General features: G+C 50.0%; 1 protein-coding gene across 4 annotated transcripts in view; it reads left to right on the forward strand.

Moving 5' to 3' along the window:
- Positions 1 to 5,828: 5,828 nt before the first annotated feature.
- Positions 5,829 to 21,720, forward strand: part of GGT1 (gamma-glutamyltransferase 1) — a 31,961-nt gene continuing 16,069 nt past the window's right edge. For 2 of the 4 annotated variants that reach the window (XM_059485024.1, XM_059485027.1), the window contains exon 1: positions 20,392 to 20,539. The gene's annotated coding sequence lies outside the window, so the exon portion shown is untranslated. Of the gene's footprint in view, positions 5,887 to 13,890; positions 13,982 to 20,391; positions 20,540 to 21,720 lie in introns of those variants that run through there. The other 2 variants (XM_059485025.1, XM_059485026.1) reach the window with 2 other exon arrangements.

Here is a 21,720-nt window from a genome sequence, read left to right on the forward strand (position 1 = left end):
GTGCTGGACTTGTACAGAAGCCATTTCATCCTTACCCAAGTCCCTGCCTCTCCTCTAGCCCTGCTGCAGAGGGACAGCCACAGGGCTGCAGCTGCACCCTGGAGCTGCCTGGGAGCACGCTGGGTTTGTGATCTTGCTCTGGCTGCCAGCACTCTCTTGGATTTTTTTGATTGTGCTCAAGCTTGAGCTGATGCTTTTATTGAACACTGCAGCCTTGCTCTTGCTGTCACTTGGCCCCTGTGACTCAGTTTCCCATTAGGCTGAGGAGGGGATAAACATTGCTCACCCCATTTATGAATCCACACTCGCAGTCATGGCCTGGGATTTCGTGTTGTCCATCCCTGCAGGGTCTGCAGCCTGTGCAGCTGGGCTGGGACTTTGGGCTCCCATCTGTGCCTGGGGAGGGTTGTGGCTTCCTCACTGGCATGGCCAAAGGGGCTGCCTGGAGTGGGCACTGCCTGATGTGCCCTGGCCCCTGTGTGCAGTGCCAGTGCCATGGCAGTCCCTGCTGGAGCTGCTGCCCTTTCCCCATGCCCATCTCTGCAGTGCCAGTGTCAGTGCCCATGCCAGTGCCATGGAAGTGCCCACTGCCCTTTCCCCATGCCCATCTCTGCAGTGCCAGTGCCAGTGCCATGGCAGTCCCTGCTGCCCTTTCCCCATGCCCTCTGTGCAGTGCCAGTACCATGGCAGTCCCTGCTGGAGCTGCTGCCCTATCCCCCTGCCCATCTGTGCAGTGCCAGTGCCAGTGCCAGTGCCTGTGCCATGGAAGTGCCCACTGCCCTTTCCCCATGCCCATCTGTGCAGTGCCAGTGCCAGTGCCATGGCAGTCCCTGCTGCCCTTTCCCCATGCCCTCTGTGCAGTGCCAGTGCCATGGCAGTCCCTGCTGGAGCTGCTGCCCTATCCCCCTGCCCATCTGTGCAGTGCCAGTGCCTGTGCCATGGAAGTGCCCACTGCCCTTTCCCCATGCCCATCTGTGCAGTGCCAGTGCCAGTGCCATGGCAGTCCCTGCTGGAGCTGCCCTTCCCTGGCACAGCCGGGCTGTGTCCCCAATCCCAAAGTCCCTGCCCGTCACGGGGCTGCTCTCATTTGTATGCTGGTCAAGCTGGCTTCCAATGACAATCCTAATTATGTTTGCCTTGTGTATGATGGAGGTTACATTTCTGACTGATTTTGCCGGGCTGGAGGTGTAATTGATTAATTTAGAGTTTAAGAAGGGAAAGAGGATTAAGGCGGAGGTGAGGCTGTGCTGCCAGACGCTGCATTGACTGCTTCACACTTTCACAGCTTCAGCTTTTGTTTGCCTGCAAACCAGCTTGTCTGAGCTCCCAAGTTGTTGTTTCTCGTGGCTCTGAGCTTGCTGGCAGATCCCTCAAAGCCAAGACTCCTGCTGGGAAGGGAGCTGCAGCTCTGGAGAAATGCCTGCACAAAGAGCTAGTGCAGGCTCCAGATTTAATTCCACTGTGTCTAGGGGCAAATGCACTCGGTTTGGCCATGAGCTTTTCATGTGGGAGCTCCATATCCCAAATACCTGCAAGCTCTGGACTGAACGAAGCAGCAGACCTGCAGAAGATCCATCTGTCCATGACAGTGCAGTTTTGGGGGAGAATTCCTCTTAATAACAACCAATAGGGGGATTTCTTTCCTGAAACTGCAGAGCACGTGGGGATGGGGAGATACAAGATGAACACAGCATCAGCTGGGCTTTAGGGATTTCCTGCAGCATCAGTGCTGGTGGCACCAGCTGCACTCAGGCAGTCACTGCTGGGACTCTGTATTTGATGGAGAAATGGCAGCAATAACCCACGTAACATTCATTAGGTCTTAAACTTTTTGTTTCTTGCAGCTGAGGCTCTCTTTGCAGCCCACGAGGCCCTTGGTGGTGTTCTGGGTCTGAGGCAGTGATGGGTATTCAAAAGGACAGAGTTCTGCTATGTAATTATGGACACTGGTCTGCTCATTATTGCACAAATTAATCAAGTTCTTGCAGTGCCCATAAAAGCAGATTTGCTGGGCTGTTTATTGCCTGCATAGAGAATATTAACAACCTGTTACAGTGAAATTGTGAGCACGGGGAAGGTCACCAGTCTGCTCCAGTGACACATGGCATTTCCTTGACTTCTCAGCACAGGGGAATTCGGAGCTTCTGCTGCTTTCACAGTCAATCAGTTTGGGAGCTGAGATGCCTGGAGGATTTCTGTTACCTCCATTCTGGGAGCACACTGCATCCATTTCATTTAGATTCATTTTCTCTTGATTAAATTAAGGTGGGCTGTGAAGATGCTGTGAGGTTTGGACTGACAGCCCTGCTCTGAGCTGCTGCAGTGGCTGTGGTGCCTGGCAGCAAGGCAGGGCTGGAAGCACCACCAGAGATGTTCCTCACTGCTCTGGGAGCCCTGGGGCTGGCCAGACCCCCCTGTCCCAAGAGGAAGGGAATCACATACCTGCATTGTGGGGTGCATCTTCCAGCCCTGTGGCTGTGATGGTGCTCACAGGGGTCTGAGGATGGGGGAAGAGATGAGGATCTGACTCCATGTTTCACAAGGCTGATTTATTATTTTATGATATATATTACATTAAAACTATACTAAAAGAATAGGAGAAAGGATTTCATCAGAAGGCCAGCTAAGAATAGAATCAGCAGGAATGATAACAAAGGTTTGTGGCTTGGGCTCTCTGCCCAAGCCAGCTGACTGTGATTGGCCATTAATTAGAAACAACCACATGAGACAATCCCAGATGCACCTGTTGCATTCCACAGCAGCAGATAATCAATGTTTACATTTTGTTCCTGAGGCCTCTCAGCTTCTCAGGAGGAAAAATCCTAAGGAAAAGATTTTTCATAAAAGTTGTCTGCGATACTTCTCCATTTATATCCAAAGATAAAAAGAGATTTCTTGTCTAAAAATCCCCCAAATGTTTAAAGAAGCAGAACTTGGAGTGGGAATTGAGGCATAAAAGCCTTTTTGGAGCACTTCCTTCCCTGCCCAGCAGCCTTTCAGAGGCAGGTTGTAGCACACAGCGACCCAGCATTTAGATTTAGGTAGCTGAGCAGGAGCAGGTCTCCGGGCCTGTCACTGAGAGCCTGCTGTGGAAGGGGCTTCTCTGCTGTTCTATTCTTCTCAGCCTCTGGACCCTGGACTGGAGCTGTCCCCAAGACCTTGCATGAGTCTCTCTCCAGGTTTTTTCACCAGGGCCACCCACTCCAGCCTTTAGAAGGTAAGAGCCACTGAGCCAAGCTGCCCTGCTTGACCATGGATGAATTTGAATTTTACACTGCAGGCATCTGAATTAATTTTGGCTCCCATCTACAGCACCCTGAGGGATTCCCCCTGTGGGTTTGACCCAGGTGGTGCCTGGCCCCAGTGCACTGCAGGGCAGTGCCAGGAGCAGCCAGACAGGAAAGGGCAGTGCTGCTGGAAAAGCAAACAGGCTTTTCCTTGGAGACTGGTCTGTGTCATTAACACCTGGCATCACCCAGCTGCTCAGCACAAAAGCTCTTTTGGGCTTTGCCAGGCTCAGGTTTGGTTTGGATAACACCCATGTGTGCCACTTGTGCCCTCCCTGTGCCCAGAGCTTGCTGCTCAGTGCCCCCCTGCACATGCCATGGATGGAGCCGTTCCAGGCAGGCTGTCAGAGCCTGTGATCCTCACCAGAGGCACTAACTGGGTTAACCTTTGAAATAAAGTGAATTTCTAATGGCCCAACAGCAGAGGCCAACATGCAAACCTCCACCTTGCCGTCCCTTTTTTCTGTCACCACTTTGGCTTTTCCTGTGCTGACCACAGCAGCTCTGTGTGGCCGAGCCCTTGTGTGCCTCAGCGCGTCAGCCCACGCCGTTCGTGGGGAAGGAATTTCATCCACACCTTAAAGAAATTGAGGAAGATGAGGCTGGGAAGGCTCTGGGGTGCAGGTCCTGCCTCAGCGATTGCAGCGCTGAAAAGGAAGAAAACCAGGAGGAAGAGTGAGCTGCTTTAGAGGAGCTCCCTTGTGACAAATGCTTAGAGAGCAGTGACTAAGGGCTTCCCTCCTCAGCACATCATCCCACAGGACAAAGGAAAGGTGCTGGTGCCACTCCTCAGAGCTGGCCTGAGCCCACAGGGACCACTGAGGGGTCCCTGCCCTGGCTGCCTCTCTGCACCCTCCGGGGATCAGGTGTTATTTATTTCATTGTCCTGGGGGCTGATGGCCAAGGGGCAGCCTCACAGTGAAACAGGACAGACCCTCCCGGGGAGGATTGTTACCCTCCTTTTGATGCACTTTGAACCAAACCAGGTATATTCAGTTTATATATTCAGTTTTGACTGCCTTTTGATGCAGTTTAAGCCAAACCAGGTATATTCAGTTTATATATTCAGTTTATATATTCAGTTTTGACTGCCTTTTGATGCACTTTGAGCCAAACCAGGTATATTCTGTTTATATATTCAGTTTTGACTGACTTTTGATGCAGTTTAAGCCAAACCAGGTATATTCAGTTTATATATTCAATTTTGACTGCCTTTTGGCACAGTTCGAGCCCAGCCAGGTACACTCAGTGCCCTGAGCTTGGCGAGGAGCAGCAGATCCCGGAGCGGGGGCACGGATGCCACAGCCCTGCTGGGTTATGCAGCCTCCCCGCAGCCCTGGCGGCGCTTTGGCCGGACAGGATGGGATATGAGGGGGTGCCCTGTGGGATGGCCGATGCCATTCCCGTGTCAGAGCCCTCGGGCAGAGGGGACAGTGGGATGGCCGATGCCATTCCCGTGTCGGAGCCCTCGGGTAGTGACAGAGGGGACAGTGGGATGTCCGATGCCATTCCCGTGTCGGAGCCCTCGGGTAGTGACAGAGGGGACAGTGGGATGGCCGATGCCATTCCCGTGTCGGAGCCCTCGGGCAGTGACAGAGGGGACAGTGGGATGGCCGATGCCATTCCCGTGTCAGAGCCCTCGGGCAGTGACAGAGGGGACAGTGGGATGGCCGATGCCATTCCCGTGTCAGAGCCCTCGGGCAGTGACAGAGGGGACAGTGGGATGGCCGATGCCATTCCCGTGTCGGAGCCCTCGGGCAGAGGGGACAGTGGGATGGCCGATGCCATTCCCGTGTCGGAGCCCTCGGGCAGTGACAGAGGGGACAGTGGGATGGCCGATGCCATTCCCGTGTCGGAGCCCTCGGGCAGTGACAGAGGGGACAGTGGGATGGCCGATGCCATTCCCGTGTCGGAGCCCTCGGGCAGTGACAGAGGGGACAGTGGGATGGCCGATGCCATTCCCGTGTCGGAGCCCTCGGGCAGTGACAGAGGGGACAGTGGGATGGCCGATGCCATTCCCGTGTCAGAGCCCTCGGGCAGAGGGGACAGTGGGATGGCCGATGCCATTCCCGTGTCAGAGCCCTCGGGCAGTGACAGAGGGCACAGTGGGATGGCCGATGCCATTCCCGTGTCGGAGCCCTCGGGCAGTGACAGAGGGGACAGTGGGATGGCCGATGCCATTCCCGTGTCGGAGCCCTCGGGCAGCGGCAGCGCCGGCTCCGGCAGCGCCTCCCGTCTGTGCCATCTAGTGCCCGGCGGCAGGAGCGGCACCGAGCCGGGCTCCCACCCGCGGGACGCGGCCCGGCTGCCCCCGGAGCCGGCTCTGCCCTCCCGGGATGGAGCGGGAGCCCTGGGATGCCGCAGCGCCCGCCCCGAGAGCGGCCCCAGGTAGGAGCGGGAGCGGGGCCGGGCCGGGCGAGCGGGGCTGCGGCTCTGCCGGGGCTGCAGGCGGGCTGGGCTGGGCCAGAGCGGCTCCGTCCGAGCTCCGGGCAGGGACAGGGAGGCTGGAAACCCCTGGGAACCCCTCTGCTTCTCAGGCATCGTGCTCTAAGGGATGAAAGTAATGATCTCTGACTGGAATTCTCCGCTGCACTTACCCGTGAGCACCCTAGACTGAAAAACCTTTATTTTTTAGTGTGTTGAGCATAATCTTTGTTATGCCATTTCTTAGCTAAATTCCTTTTATTTTTTTTTTTTTTCAAAAGTTTCTATGGCTGTAGCTTGATTTGCCAGCTTTGATTCTTAACTCTGCCTCTGTCCTCTTTACCCTTTTCAAAGGAATACTTTTCCTCTTTACAGACCCAGTTTCATTTATAAGCTTTAAGTAAGAGCCAGTGATTCAGGAGCTAACAAATTCTTGCTTCCTTCTTGCTGCATTTTTCCCCCTAAATCTTTGTAAGAGATTTAATTGTGGTATAAAGAGCTTCTAACTCAAACCCATCAATATATATCTGTCCTTCATATTGGTTTATCAAAGCCTGGCATTACATATTTCTCTATATTGAATTTCATCAGCTATTATTTGCCCTGTTTCACAGATGTTTTCAAGTTTTGAAGTTTTCCACAACTTTTTCTAGCTCCATATGTTAAATGTTTTTAAGTTTTGAAGCTTTCCCACAACTTTTGCTAGATCCATATGTTATCTTTACTACTTCATTACTGGATCACAAGTAAATATATTGATCATGCTGCCTCTGGCATCCATGGGACACCCCACTGAGCTTTTGCCACTTGAAGTTTTGATCATTCCTTCTTCTCTTGTAACTTTTATTGGATTAAAAATGATCACCTGACAGCTGCTTCCCAGGATATCCTGTTGGTGATTTTAGGGGGTTAGTAGTTAAACTAATATCCTTGTTCTTGGGATCACATCCAGTATCTGTGAGCTCTGCTCCTCTTCCCTTGTGAGCCTGTCTGTGGCTTTGCCTCTCCAGGATTTATTGCACAGGCACATTGTGCTGCCTCTGAAATGTAACATTTCCTACTGATTTTATTTTTCCCTTGGTACCTAAGTAAGGCTGATTGCTTAGGAAGTCTTGGGAGCCTTTTCAGCTGTGAGAAGGTATCAGAGCCCCTTAGCACCTGGTAGGGGACTGGCTGTAGGGAAAGCCTGGTGGGTTTTGGAGCTGGCCTGCTCAGAGCTCTCCTGGCTCTGCTATTGATCTTGGCATGTTCCTGCTTTTGAAGGGACTGATCTTTGAAACCAGGCTCCAGGAAATCATTTAAGGATGTGTTTACATCCTGCTGAGCACTGAAACTGTGAGGATGCAGTGGGAAGGAAACTCATCTTGAAAGAGACACAGTCTTTATCTGCCTTCCCTAATTAGCACGCTGCCTTCCTGGGGGTGATACCCTCCACAGCATCCCCTGGGCAGCAGGAAGCAGTGCTGGGGTTAAATCCCCACTTGGCCAAGGCTTGCCTGGTCCTGTGCCCTGTGATCCCTGTTTCTGAGCTGCCTGAGCTGGGGCAGGTGCTTGCTGTGCTGTTTGCACACCTGGGGTGCCCTTCTGCCAAGGCACAGTAGGTTCAGCTCCTCACAGCTCTGTAAACTCTTTTATTGCTGTCTCTCAATTCTCTGGAACTCAGTTTCTGGGGTTTCACACCTTGCCCTGTGTAACCCACTCCCAGGTCTGTTGTGGGCCACAGCCAGGCTTTAAAATGCTTGGGTACCAGCAAGAATCCATTCTGTGCTTTGTTCCCAGAGCTGCTTAATTAACAAGGAAGCCCAAAATCTCTGTTTTTCATGAAGGCAAATGGAGACTTGGACAGGCAGTGTGACTTATTACAATAATTTGGCCCCAGAAACAGAAGAAAACCCTTTCACTCCCCACACCTCAGTGCTGTAACCCCAAGGCCACATGAATCCCTTGCAGCAGGGTCAGGGTGGGTGCCCAGCTGTAACTGGGGGGGTTTGGTGCAGGGGGATCCCCTCCCCTGTGCTGAGGAGGCCTCACCTTCATCATCATCATCATCTTCATCTTCTCTCGTGGCATGCAGGGCTGTGCTGGGCAGGGCTGGGCTCAGGAAGGGGCTGTGTGTGTGACAGCTGTGTCCCCAAACGTCCATCCCAGCTTTAATTACTCTGACACTGCTGCCTGGCTGTAATTAGCAGCTGAGAAAATCTGAGTGCGATTTTAATAAGCTGAGAGTAATGCAATTTGTCTTTTCTGTTGTACGAGATGCTTTGCAAATAAAAGCTGTAATTAAAAAGCACATGCACAGGGCAAGCAGCAACTGTGCTGTGGGTGTGTGGCTGCTGTGTGCAGCATGCCTGGCACATGGCCTGGCACAGGGTCCCCCTTTGGGACATCATGGGGTTCCTCAGAGAGTGTAAAAGCTGCAGCATGTAAAAACGGCAGGATTTGCCTCAATTGTGCCTTTTACAAAAGGCTCTTCCCTGTCTTCACAGATGCCCTTTGATATGCTGTTGGTTTTTGATAAGAATAAGTCCCCTGGGCGTCATCCTCCCCATTGCTTTTCATCCCTGTGGCTATTGTGTTTCTGTGTTCTCACCCAGGAGCCCAAATTAGCTCCAGGCTGGTGGGATCTCTGTGGCAGAGGCCAGTGGGGCAGCCAGGGTGGCATGGGGGGAGCCAGGAAGCCTTTTCAAGAGCAGCCAGCTTTTCTGGGAGCCTCAGATCTGAGCAGGCAGACCAGGTCCTGGACCCTGCCTCTCTTTCCTGCTCCTTCCTGCTCTCTTTAAAAAAATCCATATCTATAAAAGGATAATCTCTTTTATCTAGTCTTCTCTCTCGGCACAATTCTGTCCTGCCCTGCTGGAGTTCAAGGTTCATTTCTGTGGGAGCTCTCACAAGGAAGCAGCCCTGTTGAGCCCCAAGGTCTGGCTCCCCCAAACCCCTGTGGCACGTCAGGCTGACCTCAATGCAAGGTGTTCCTCCTCCTCAGTGCTGTGGGGCAATGTGAGGGGACAAGGTGGGAGGCAGAGGCACAGCAGAAAATGGTTACACCCACAGCATGAGGGCCAGAGCTGTTGGCTGGGCCTCTGATGCTGTGGGTATAAGCATTTATATGGTTATAAATATAACCATGTTCCATATAACAATGTTCCCAGAGTAGGAACATTGCTCCAGCCTGTGGGAAGCTCTTTTGCCTCTCTCTGCAGGGGAAGGTGAGCTCCTTTCCCATGGAAGGCCACTCTACCCCTGCAAAAGTCCATTTGTGCCTGGTTGCTGTGGCTCTGAAAGTTGAGGAGGTGTCAGTGTTTGTAGTGGGAGACACCCTGGTCTTTGGGAGTGCATTGCCTGTGGCATCCCATGCTCTGCCATTTCTGCCCTTTCTTGAGGGGCTCAAGGGGCTCAGGTGGACAGAGGGGGTTTAGGCAGCTTTGTGCTGTGCCATGCAGGTGGCACTGGCTCATTCTGGCAGCCCTGGCACATTGGGCAAGCAAACCAAGCCCTCCCCAGGGATCAGGGGGAACGTGGCAGAGCATCTGTGGGTCCCAGTGGCAGTGGGGATGGGAACAGCTGTGGGAAAGCACCAGGATGTGCCCCATGCCAGCACAGAGGGGCTGAGCAGCCCCTGTGTGGGGGAGAGAGAGGGGGAGAGCTGCTGAGCCCCTGTGCAGGGCTGTGTGTCCATCCCCTGTGAGTCCATCCCCTGTGTGTCCATCCCCTGTGTGTCCAGCCCTGCAGCCTGTGTGCCCCTCCCAAAGCCCAGGGTGTGTTCCCAGAGCTGTTCTGGTGCAGGCTCTGCCTCCAGCCCAGCTGGCCCCCTCACACTTTCCAGCTCATGTTCCAAGTGCTTTGAGGCAGAGGTTTGTATTGTGATCTCTCATAAGCAAATGGCCATTTCTGGTGCCCTTGGCAGCACCTAAACAAACAAACCCTGGAGGAGACTGGGACAGGCAGGAGGTGAAGCAGGCAGGGATTCTTTTCTCTGATCTGTACTTGAGGGGTGAGCCCTGTTCTCCTGGCAGCATGAGGGGACAGGAGACTGGTTGGTGTTTGAGCACCTGTCCTTTCCTCTGCCTTGTGTTATGCTCTGCCCAAAGAAGGAGGTGCTGCAAGCACTAGATCTGCCAGATTTCTGCATTCAGGCCAGTCAAGACAGGAATCTCCTTTTGTAGGAACTTTGTGATGCCCTTTTGCACATCACAGTGGTTTCAGCGTGCAGCCCTGGGCTGGTGAAGCTGAACATGCCCAGTGCTTTGCTGTGGTGGCTGTGAGAGGAGCCTGTCCCACAGGTGGGCTGTGGCTCGTGGTGTGCACCAACACTGACCTGTGCTCTGCATTTCTGTCCTAAGGTCAAAACTGGTGGGTTGCAAATGGCCACCCAGACATGAACTGTATTGCCCAAGCCTTAGCTGGGCTAAATGTGAGCCTGGAGCACCAGGGCAGAATTGGATCTGCAGTGAGTGACTTCTTTAGAAAGAAAAAATTCATTTATTTCCTGAGGATGGAGAGCAAACCCAGAGAGTTTGAAGTGCTGACAACCACAGGAATAAAAGAGTTGTATGTCCAGATTTTTATTTAGGGCGTGAGCTGTCTTGCATGGTGTGCACCTTTGCTGTGCAGTGCTGTTTGAGCTGTTTGTGTGTCTGCTGAGCACCCTCCTCACCTGCCCACAGCAGGGAAAGGGCTCCCAGTGTAAAGATCCATGGGACTCTTGCTTTGGGTGCTCATTCCCAAGGCAGGTTTGCCCTCTGAAGCCTGGCAGTAGTGCAGCCAGGATGTGCATAGCCACTCAGTGCACACCAGAGCTTTATCCACAGCTTCCCAGGGCCTCAGTGGGATTCCTTCCCTCACAGCCACCAGAGGCTCTTGGCTGGGTTGATTCCCAGCCCTGTGTGAGCCAGTGGCCCTGCAGTGCTGGGGCAGCAGGGTGACAAGGGGGGAGGGCAGGTTTGGGGATGGCTGCGCTGCTGCTGTGCCCATCCCTCCCTGAGAGGCTCCACCCTGACCCTGCCAGGGGTCCCAGTGAAATCTTGCCACACTGAGGGAGCCCAGGACAGATTCTGCCTTACCAGGACGTGCTGGATTTGATGCTGAGAGGTTTCATTTGTTGCTCCAAGAGCAGTGGAGCTGATCCTTCAGCAGAAATTCCTGAGAAAGGAACAAGGAGCTGTGGGGCTTCCCGAGGAGCACAGCTCCCACAAGGCAAAGTTTGGGTGGGCTGCACACTCAGATCTCTGTGGGTCAGTGTTCATTCATGTCCAGGAATAACTTCCGAGCCTCACATCTCCAAGTCCTATTGATCCTTAAGCAGAATGGAAAGTGGACCTTGGCTCTTGCTGCTGAAGTCTGTGTTCTTCTGGTTTTAGAGCCCTCTTGCTTGGGTTAGACTTTAACAGTGATTAGTTACCCAGAAACTTTCTGTAACAATCTGCAAGTTTTCCATTAAGTACAAACACTTTGTCCTTCCCCCAGCACCTCTGTTGCAATCTAATCTGTCATTTTTCCCAAGGAGATGGAGGGTGCTGCCTTCACCTTTCATTAATTTCCTGTTTCCAGTGGAGGAGAGCCCAAAGCCATGAGGAATACTGAGCCCAACATCCCATGGAGCAGATCGGTGTCAGCTCCGCTCTCACTTCAGCTGCCTCTGGATTTACTGTAAATATCAGGCATTGACAGGGAAGAGAGGCGATGTCTAGGAACATGGTTAAGGGATCTGGGGAAAGATTCCTTATTCCAGCCCAGGCACTGACCTGCTCTGAAGCCCTGGGCAAGATTGTCTCTGTTTTCCTGCCTCTGAAGTGGGGATATGAATGCTTTTATCATGTGGGCTTGTAAGGCTCCCTGGCCCTGAGAGTAGCCTTAAAATGCTGTTAAGTAGTGAATTTTTTTGTGGTGATGGTGATAAGAATTCAGCAGTCTGGACTGGTTATAGAGTTTGGAGATCTTGTAGGTGCAGCAAGTACTGGAGGTTCATATTTTGGAGCAGCTTTGCACAGTCTCCCCTGTGTCTCTGTCTCTTACCATGAGAATCATTGGAAAAATAAGGGAAGAGACCTATTCTGACTCTGTTCTTCCTCTTTATGTTCACAGTTTGGGTAGAGTTTACTTTGTCACCCGCCCAGCGTGTTTAGGTTGTCTCCAAACAATGGTGTAAAAACCATGCTGCACCTTGAGCAAGTGGGGGGCTTTCCATGGGATGGATGGGGTCTGCTGCAGTTGAGGTTGTACTGAAAAGGGTCAGATTCCTGTTTGGATAATGATAGCAGAACACCTCAATGTTAATTATTTATGTTTCATTGCCAATAGCTCCAAAGCCAGGCCCTCCCCAAAACAACAGAGCAAGATGGAGTAGTTTATTGAGATTATGTAATTTGCAGGAGAGTGCAAATATAGTAGAGCACATCTTACATCTGTAAGAGAGAGTTATTTTGTCCTGGATCTGAAAAAATCTCTTTGGCAGCATTCTTTGGCTGCAGTTAAAAGGGGTTCTCAGTTGTGTATCTGCTTTCAAGTCCCTTGACACCACCAAAGCAGACCCATTCCAGGGGGTAAGAGAGACCCAGACTGTGATGTGCTCCTTGCAGGGCTGTAAGGGGCTCCTTTGCTTGACATGGCACAGTGTTGTGTGCACAGGGGACATCTCTGGCTGTAAAAGTGACCTGTGAACAGGTAAAGGCACAGCTCTGCTCCAGTTCAGTTCACTGAGCATTGCACAAGCAGCCCTTCTGGCAAGGGTCATTCCCAGATCTTCTTCATTCCCAGATCTGCCTTCCCCACCCAAATCTGAGAATTACCCTCAGAGGCTCCTGTCAGAATGAGGTTTTGGTTCTCGGAACTGGTGGCGTTTGTTTGGCTGCTGTTGCCTGATCCTGTGGATCTTGGTGCAGTCCCTGGTAAAGGAGAGTAACTCTGTGAATTCCACTTTGTGAAAGCCTGGACTGGCTCCTACCTTTCCCAATTGCCTCATCTGAGAGCACACAGAAACTTCTTGTTAGCCCTGGACTCTCCCTTTATACAGCAATCACAGACCTACCCAACTGATTGCTGGTTGTTTATTCAGCAATCACTGACCTACCCAACCTTTGAATTAGACAAGACTCATCCTAATGCCTGAGTGGCTCTTCATGGTCAAACAAGCCGTGCAGTGAGTTGGTGGTGGTGGAGAGAGATGGGGAGGCTGACTTGGTGATCAGAATCCAATTTCATTCTGGGATACACTATGTACACAATGTACTATTGCAGGGAGACTGGTAATGTGCACTGCAATGATTGGTTAAAATCACATACACAAACTTATGCATATAACAACATCTCTTGCTTGCAGAGTTTAATGGGATTTTCTTTTCCTGGTAAACCTGTCTGATTTAATCTTCTTGCAATCCAGGTCTAATTTTAAAAGTTCCGTTTGCTTTTGCCAAGGCATTCTGTTATCAAATCTCTTATCTTAACGAGGTCTGAAGTCCATCATTTGTCTTGTGTCCCCCAACATTCCAACAGTGAGTGGTCAACAAAACTGAAATGAAGGAAGTCAAAAATGACTATTTTCCCTTTGGACAGCAGTGGCACATCCTTGAGAGATTTCCTCTCCATTCACAGGGTTCAAGATTTCCTCTGTTGGAGAAGGGGAGGATGTGCCTCTCAAGTCAGTGTCCAAGACACCACCATTTATAGGATGCACGTTTCTTCTCCTCTATAAATCTCTCAGCCCTTTTGGCCATGGAGCTGGGCAGTGCTCCACCATCAGCCACCTTGGAAGAGTGTAGGAATGGGATTTTCTCTGTCAGGATGGGTATGGGGTCACCATATGCAGACAATGTCCTCCCTGTCAGGACTTTTGCCAGGGAAAACCAGCAACTTGGCAGAGAATTGTTTGATGCGTGAAGAAAAGAAACAACTCTGCCAGCACAGATTCACTCCTGGGACTACCTAATATCAAAGTATTGTCTCCATTCAAGTCTGATCTTTGCTCCCCACCCTGCGCACTGTTCCCTTTGCCGTGAGAAAGTTCAGCACGGAAGGCGCTGGACCACTCTGTTCTCATCTTGCCCTGTGAGGCAGCAATCCTCCAGGGACAGGGAGGGGGAAGGGTGGCAAGCCTTTACTGCTCAAAGATAGGGCTTCATTACATCACCCTCCCCTCCTGACCACTCCCATATATGAAGCCTTGCTGCCTCTCAGCTCTGTGTGACCGGTCCTGTTTTTGGCTCCTGGGAACTCTTGAGGAATAAGGGGCAGAAGAACCAGGCAGAAGAGCCTTCCTTTGATGTCACTGGCTGAAGGTGAGCTGCAGAGCTTTTAAAGTAGTGAGTAAACAGCTGGTTTTATCTTGGCATCTGCATATTGGTTGGACTGGGGCGTGAAATAGAGGAGTTGTTTCTTCCCCTTTATTGCGTACCTCTCCAGCTCATTAATCCTATTTCATTAAAGGCTGCCTTTATTTCACAAGCCTGCAGGCTCAGGTTTGGAGAGCAAGTGTTTGTCCCTTGCAAGGATGGACAGGACCTGATCTGCTGTGTTGCTTTTGGCTTGGCTCAGTTAGCAAAGGCAGCAAAGGCAGCAGGGTCTCTGTCCAAGCTCCCTGAGCAGCTGCTGGGCCACCCTGTGAGGAGCTGCTGTGGCTTGGCAGGGTCTGATGGACTCGTGGCTTCAAGGATTGGGCCTTCTGACAGGCTGAGATGAGAGCAAGGACCTGGAAGTCTGGTGAGCTGGGATCTCAGTCCCATCACTGGGGAAGACATTTCACCTCTGCATGGCCCATCCAACCCTTTGAAGGTACTATCCATCACCCAAGCTGATAGTACCTTTGAAGGTACTATCTTCCACCCAAGCTGATGCTCCTTTTTGGGTTATAAAGGTCTGTAGAAAGGTTGGTGCAGGGTCATTGGCCTGAGTGTCAATTTGACCCTAGTTTTGCAGGTGGCATAAATGACAAGGATTGCTGATAAGAGAAATGCTGTTTTGGCAAGCTGACGCAGGAAAGGCTCCCAAAACAACCAGAGAGGTCAGAGCTACACAAACATGGGAAGGCAGATTTCATGGGGTCCCTAAAGATGAGAAATTCTTACTTCAGTCCATGTCCCTCTGGCAGGTGGTGCTCATCAGAGGAGTCAAGGTCTAAGAAGTGGCTGAAATCCACAGATCTTGGATTCCTCTTCTTTCCCTATCATTCTGTGCTTCCTGACAAGTGTAAGCCCTGTTGGTGTGGGAGGTCCAGCACTGGCAGGTTTCTTACCTGGTACCTGGGGAAAGGCCAGGAGGCAGGTGCAGAACCAGAAAAGCTGCAGGGACAGTGGGATGATGCTGAGGGTGGAAGGGCAATGCTGTGGGGGAGAGCATAGCTCCTGGTGCAGAGCAGTCAGGGCATCATTTCTGTGTGTGGAAACTGGCCCGTGAAGGAGGAAGGAATACTCTGAAATAAATCAAGCAGTTCACATTAAATTCTTTGTAAGAAAAAAAAAATATCTGTTGCAAAGAACTATCAAGGGTAACTGTATTTGTATGAAAATGAGCAGATTCTGCCCAGGCAAATGAATATTTAGACACATGAAGACCTGGGACACTCTCTGCTCATTACCAGATGAAAAGAATGGCCCTCTCCTATGTGTGTTCAGGAAACAAAGACCTGCTCCTGCTCTGGGCTGGATCCCCTCTCACATGTCAGGGTGGGCTCCCCAGGACCAGAGGGTTTTTCTCTCGAGGTCCCAGTGCTGGGCTGCATTTCCTGATCCAGGTGTCCACAGCAAACAGGAGGGAGGTCAGGAGAGGCAAAGCCATTCAAACCAGCTCTGTGCTCATTAAGGTATTCACCTGCCTGTAGAGTCTTGGTTTAGCAAAAACAGGTGAATTTAAGCAGGTAGCTACAGGGTTTTTTTCAGTTGAAAGCAGCTCTTTTCCAGCTTCAGCTGAAGTCTCTGAAACCTCTTCAGTGAATTCAGCCTTGAGTTCATTTATTATAACTGGAATCCAGGGGTTTTGGTGGCCTCACCCACCCATCCAGATGCTCTACATTCTATAAAATACACAGTTATCTGCCATGGCAGGTATAACATTACATAAACCTTACATAAAAATTACACAAACCCTTCTGCAGAGCACCAAGAAAGTCTAAACTTCACCTGTGATCTGAGAGTTTCAATGTGCATGTGCAGGACAGGTCCAAGTGCTGCAGTCAGGCAAGACTGGGGAAAACCACTAGCCTAGAGAGAGAGGGCATAGTTCATTTTTTGCCCTTCAGCTCCCCCTTTTTCTGTTCTTTCACCTTTTCTGTCCTCTTATCTTCATTTATTTTGTCCCCCTTTGTTCCTGCTTTCTCTGCTTTTCCCTTCACTGGTTTAGGTTTTCTTCTTTCCCTGTGTCATTACCTTTTCTTTCTCCTGCCTCCATCAGCCCTGTCCCTTTTTATTTGGTTGAGGGGAAGCTGCGTGGGATTGTGCAGCTGAGCTCAGTGCTGGCTGCTGGGGGAAAGGCAGCTCTGCCAGCTGCAAGAACACATTTCTGCAGCCCCTTTGGTGGCCTGGCAGAAGGGCTTTGCAAAGATTAAAGGGCTTTATAGAGCTGTTGGATAAATGGCACAGATTGATGTAGGTTTTGGAAACTGCAGATCTTGACGTAAAATTAATGAATAAGATTGAGTTGAGACAGCAGAGAGAGAAGATTGAGGAAAAATGAGAAAAGAAGGCAGAACTTTGGACAGAGGACAGCCATCCTTTTGTGGAAGGGAGAAAGAAGCAGAAGGGCTTCTTCTGCAACAGAGACCTCCAAGCACTGAGGAGCCCCAGTGGTTCACAGCCCCAGTGGTTCACTCTGTCCCAGCAGTGCTGCTGCAGCTGCCCCTGGCTCAGAAGGATGTAACCAGAACTGGTTAACCAGTGTGGCTGCCAAGAACAGGTTAATAAACCTCCCTGTGTACCGGTTATCTTCCCCTTGCTTACCTTTGTCCCGGGGAAAAGTGTGCACCTGTGGGTGATAATGGGAAAAAAGTCACTGAAATGAAAGCATGTGGGGTTTAGTGGGTGGCTCCATTTCAGCAGGTGAGTTCCAGTGAAAGCAGCTCTCACTGGAGGGGAAGGAGGTGCTTGGGCTGTAGACAAACATCTGCTCGTGTATTTTCAGCTCTGTAAGGCAACTTTTGTGTCCCTGCTCTTGGTCAATTCAACCTTTTGCACACTGGGCATGTTTTCCATTCTTAAAGTACCTTTTCTCTAAGTCTCCCTTGGTGACTTTTCCAAGGCATTTTCAGCTGTGATCTCTTTTTTGAATCAGTGTTTCTTGGGTCATATTTAGCCTAAATTGGAATTGTCTGCTACCCATACAGCTGGCAGTTAGCTTCCACATGGTAGAGTAGAGTAAGAGGTCAAAAAGGGATGTGTTATTTAGTAGGAAGAAGCCTCGTGTGCTTATGAAAAGCTCAGTGTTAGTGGGCACTCAAGGTGCTATTTTTGATGCTCATGTTCAGGTAGTATTGGATTGCAACACTGCTCCAGATTTCCTCATGGGAAAAATAGCTAACCTGCAACAAGAGGTGCAAAATCTTGTAACAGCATCTATCCCAATAATGCATTGGGATGTAAAAACATTGGGAAATGCAGGCTTTGGGTTGCTTGTTCTGCCATAAAAAGTAGGAGTCTAAACTGTTGACCTGGTCTGTGCTTTCTGAGTCATTGCTGGGGTTGCTTCATGTAATTCCTACAGAAAAAATCAACAAGGGTGGGGGGAAAGAAACAAAAAGAAAAATTCCCCAGAAGTGTCTCGGGTTGCCTGATGCTTTTCAGTGTCTGCAAGTTCTGTAACAAGAGGTGTGAAGGCATTGCTTCCTGTTCTGAAAGATGAATTTGTTGCTCAAGTTTCAATGTAACAGCACTTGCTAATTTTTGGGAAATTAAAGGTGACCATGCCATGAAGGTGACCACTTGGAAGGAGGTGGAAAGTCCTTCAGGAGATTTTTTTTTTTCTTTATTTGTAATGGGTTGAGAAAAGCAAGTCAGCAATGCACCTGCATTAAACATGGCATTACTGCTCAAGGTGTGGCTTTGCAGCTTGAAACTTGTAAGGCTGAATTATAACAGGGCTCTCTATTAAATTAGTGCCTAGACAGAGATGCTTGATAGCTGCCAAATATTGTGTACAGCTGAAATAAGGTTGCTGAAATAATGAGCATAGCACAGCCTTACATAGCAGAGTTCACCCTTTGGAACTGCAGGCACTGACTTCAGGTTTCACAACTTTCTCTGACCCCATCTTCAACTCCACTTGTGCATAAAAGTGAAAGAGTAACCTGCTGAGGAGCATCCAACTCGTTCAGCTCTGTGCTGGTGAGAACATGGCACTGCATTGTCCTTGGAGAAGGGCAGAATTTGCCTCATTTTGTTGGGTCACTGACATAAGCCCTGCCTTTCAGCTGTGAGGGTGAAATATTACAGTGGGATAAATATGATTTAGAGCTGGGCTTTCTTACAGCCTTTCCTTGTCACCTTGCACCCTCTGAGACAAATGTGACAGGGAGATTCTTGTCTGACCTAGACCCACTTCAGGGATGTAGCAACTTTAGAGCTATGAAAATATTAAGAATAAAACCTGGTACCATCACACCTGCAGGGTCAGTAAATTAAGAAAAGGGTTCTGCTCAGTGGACTGCATCTTAAATTCCCCTGTTAATATTAAAGGTGTGACAGGCTAAAAGTGCAGGTTGATTTGTTTGGGGCAGAGACCAGACACCTTTCCACACTGTCTGCTTTAGCAGAGGATATTTGGGTGCTCCTGTCACAATCTTTTCTGTGGAGCACCACGAGTCTCAGATCAATAAATCAGACACAGTGAGAGGAGTGTGTATGAACAGCTGAATGTGGCCTGGACTCTGATGTGTAGCTCAGACTGGCTGGTAGGAACAGCAGATACATCAAATCCTTCTGAGCCTGCAGAGTACTTTCTGTGCCAGGATCTACTTTCCAGAAATTTTCCATTTTTTGCTCAAGACCTCTTGGATAATAGCAATATAACTGAAGGGGCCTGTTCTCTTCATACAATGTCTTGAAAGGAGTATTTGAAGGTCACCTTTGAAAAATGGGCACAGACTATATTCCTTCCAAATATCTCGGGGCTGAAATGCTCATGGTTTTTAGTACTGATTTTTCCACATGTAAATGTTAAACAGAACTTCATTTTGCGGCTATTATAGAAAAGATGATGTATTTTTAGGCAGGGAAAATATCACCCTAAAGCTTTTAATCTTGGAGCTTGGCCAGACTTTGTTAATGAGTCAGTGTAGCAGAGCTGTGCAGCAAGGGGAGATGTGGGGTGTCAAAGGCTGGAGTGGGGCAGGGGGACTGGGCTGGTCTGGAATTGGGGCATTCACACCTTTCCTGACCCCTGTGGGTCCAGAGACAGCATCTCTGTGCTGAATGCCATCCAGGCAGACTTTGCCTCATGCTGGCTCTGCAGAGAGCCTTCTGGCTGGAAGACGTGTGGGCTTGCATCCTCAGTGTGCCCAAGTTGTGATTTGTGTTAATTCTGGTTAGGCATTCAGCATTTCTGCATGGGCACTGAGTTTGTGCTCAGGGGAGGTTCTGGGGTTTCTGGACAGACTCAGTGGCCTAAGTTTTAGTAGATGAGTCCATAAATCCAAGGAGAGTTTGTACAGCTCCTTTCTTCAGCCTGGGTTTTGTGTTGCACTGCAGCCTTGGAGCTGCAGCCTTGGAGCTGCAGCCTTGAAGCTGCAGCTGTGCCTCCAGACTTGCCACAAACAGACATGGAGGATTGCTGCTTAAACCCTCAGTGAGATTTAGTGGTGGAGGGCAGGTTTCTCCCGCCCTGCCGTGCTGCCTGCCAGCGGGTGCTGCAGTGGCAGCAGGCCGGGCAGAACAGGCATTGCATTTCTCCTTGCAGCTGGAGCACTGGTGTGGTGCCAGCTGAAGGTGGGGTGGCTGTGCTGGCTGAGAGGCAGCTGTGGAGCTGAGCAGGTGCCCTGGCACCCCTGCAGACAGGTTATTGCCGCCAGGGGTAGTCACAGCTCAGTCTGGCAGTGCTGGGTTTGAGCTGAAGGGACAGACAGACGCCAAATCCAGTCTGTCGTGGTGTGAGGGTGCCTGGCCATGGGGAGACAACCATGTGTTTAGAATCACAGAGCCATTTAGGCTGGAAAAGGCCTTTAAGATCATTGAGTCCAACCATTAACCCAGCACTGCCAAATCACCACCAATCCATGTCCCCAAGTGCCATATGCACAAGTTTTTAAAGCCCTCCAGAGGTGGTTGCTCTACAACTTTCTGGGGCAGCCAGACCACCATTTCAGTGAAGAATTTTTTCCTAACCAATCTAAAACTTTTTAGGTTTTTCCTAATCCAAATTCCTAAATTTTTTCCTAATCCAATCTAAACCTTCCCTGGTGCAGCTTGAGTCCATTCTATTTCCTCACTTGCTTAATCAGAACTTCAGAGCTAGGAGTGAGGTGAGGAAAAATATTTGTACCACACAGTCACCAAATCCAGGAGCACAGAATGATTCTGCTGTTGATAAACAATCTTCGTGGATCCTAAAATATGCATTTTGAGAGGTGTGGGCTCTTGACTCTTCACCTAGTCAATGATTACTTCTGCATTCCTCTGGAACTGTGAATTCAAACATAATGAGTTCCAATGGGTTCATCTCTGTGAGCAGGGCAGTACAAATACCAAATACAAGTTTTGGAGAGCTTTTGAGGAAGAGAAGTGGTTACTGCTTCTCCTACAAGGATGTTTTGCTCCTGGAAAAGGGTTCACTTCCTTTAAAAGGACATTCAGAGGAGGTCAGTGCACACAGGTCTGTGCAAAAGGACAGGATCAACTTGCAAATACTCTTGAGAGGTAAGGGGGAAACAGGAATTACCTTCATTGAGCCATTCCCCTCAGCCTGAAATTGCTGTGTGGGGTTTCTTATTCAACAGAATGTGTGAAAATGGGAATTTTTTTAGGAAGCAGATGAAAGCTTGCCAAAAGAGAATGATGGGACCAGACTAACCAGTCTGAATGAGTCCAGGTCTAGTAAACAACTTCCAGTTTAATGGCAAAAGAGCACCTGAAAACATCTTTTGCAAAGCTGGGAGAACCGAGCTATTTTGATGAAGCATTTTGACTTTAAATTGGGAGTGACCATAACAATAATGTTTTTAATGGGGTTTATAAAAACTCATTCTGTACTACTTTAATAACTTGTACTTTTGAGATTGAGTTCACCAGTTGTGGATTTCTGGGAGGTCCTCAACTAGGAAACACTGTGAAAACCACGGGAAATGGGGAATTCTGTGTTTATTCCACCTTTCTTTTTTTTTCACTTCATAGCTTATGCTGAAGTGTCTTAAAAAATGTTGGATTTGATACTAAAATTTCTGCAGGGAGACATGAGGGATTTTTGAGGAAAAAGTTGCCTCAAGAGGAAATTATTGCCTCTCTCTCAGTGAACTCAGAGTTTGATCTGCATTGGGCAGAACAATACATGCCATGGGGCTTCAGCAAAGCCTGTGCCTGTGGAGGAGTCACAAACTGAGATCACAAGAGCTCTCTTTGAGCCACAGGAGCTCTCCTGAGCAGCACCTGGGCCCAGCTGAGCATCCCCCCCACTCACAGACTCAGTGCTCAGTTCTTTTCAATGCTGGTTATCTCAGCAATGAGCAGGGAGCACTGATCCCCACTGAGGCCTCTCTCCTGCAAGCTGTGTCCCACAGATTCTGCAATGCTGGCATTAACCAAGAGGGGCTGCTGGCCCCCGGGCAGGAGCCAGCACGGAGGCACCGTCAGTGAGGAAGGCTTTAACTGAGTTAAATGGAGTTGCTCTTTTAGTCCAGGGACTGCTTTGCCCTCCTGCTTCAGGTGGGAGCAGTGCCTGGGTCTGAATTTAGGAGCCTCTTTGGGCTCCTTCATGGCTTGGCTGAACCTCTGTTTGAGTTCCCTTCTCACTGGTGGAGCTGCAGACTGTGTAAGAGCTCAATTCAAACATCTCCTGATGGAATGTCACAATTTGTGATGTGTCACCAGAGCATGGCCTGTGT

Source organism: Ammospiza nelsoni, chromosome 18, assembly GCF_027579445.1.
Source record: "Ammospiza nelsoni isolate bAmmNel1 chromosome 18, bAmmNel1.pri, whole genome shotgun sequence".
Classification (NCBI taxonomy): domain Eukaryota; kingdom Metazoa; phylum Chordata; class Aves; order Passeriformes; family Passerellidae; genus Ammospiza; species Ammospiza nelsoni.